General features: G+C 40.8%; 1 non-coding gene across 1 annotated transcript; it reads right to left on the bottom strand.

Moving 5' to 3' along the window:
* Positions 1-346: 346 nt before the first annotated feature.
* TRNAG-GCC lies at positions 347-417 on the bottom strand. The gene has a single exon. It is a non-coding gene; the product is annotated as a tRNA-Gly (tRNA).
* Between the last annotated feature and the right edge of the window lie 238 nt (positions 418-655).

Below are 655 nucleotides of genomic sequence, written 5' to 3'. Positions count from 1 at the left end.
CAATACTGTATTGAATATCTGAAAGTTGCTAAGAGAGTAAATCGTAAAAGTTCTCATCACGAGAAAAAAGTTATAATTCTATATGGTGATGCATGTTAACTAGACTTACTGTCGTGACCATTTTGCAATATATACAAATATCAAATTATGTTGCACACCTGAAACTAATGTCATATGTCAATTATACCTCGATAAAAAGTAAACTAGATAACTGTTGTTGTTTCATTGCTAAGTCATATCTGACTCTTTTGTGACCCTGTGGACTGTAGCCTGCCAGGTTTCTCTGTCCATGGGATTTCCCAGGCAAGAATTCTGGAGTGGCTTACCATTTCTTCTTAAGGGGATCTTCCCAGATCAGGGATTGAACCTACGTCTCCTGCTTGGCAGGCAGATTCTTTACCACTGAGCCACCTGGGAATCCCCAAGAGACTGTTATTACTTATTACCTATCTAAGACTATACCTTAATTGGGCTTTCTTAGTAATCTCATGGAGAAGGAAATGGCAGCGCACTCCAGTATTCTTGCCTGGGAAATCCCGTAGACAGAGGAGCCTGATGGGCTGCAGTCCACGGGGTCATAAAGAGTTGGACACGACTGAACGACTAACACAACACGAAGTTATCTCAGGGTGACATATGTAGTATTGGTGTTTAT

This window comes from Cervus canadensis, chromosome 23 (assembly GCF_019320065.1).
Source record: "Cervus canadensis isolate Bull #8, Minnesota chromosome 23, ASM1932006v1, whole genome shotgun sequence".
Lineage (NCBI taxonomy): Eukaryota > Metazoa > Chordata > Mammalia > Artiodactyla > Cervidae > Cervus > Cervus canadensis.
Note: the sequence above shows the minus strand (reverse complement) of the source record. Positions and strands in the feature narration are given on the sequence as shown.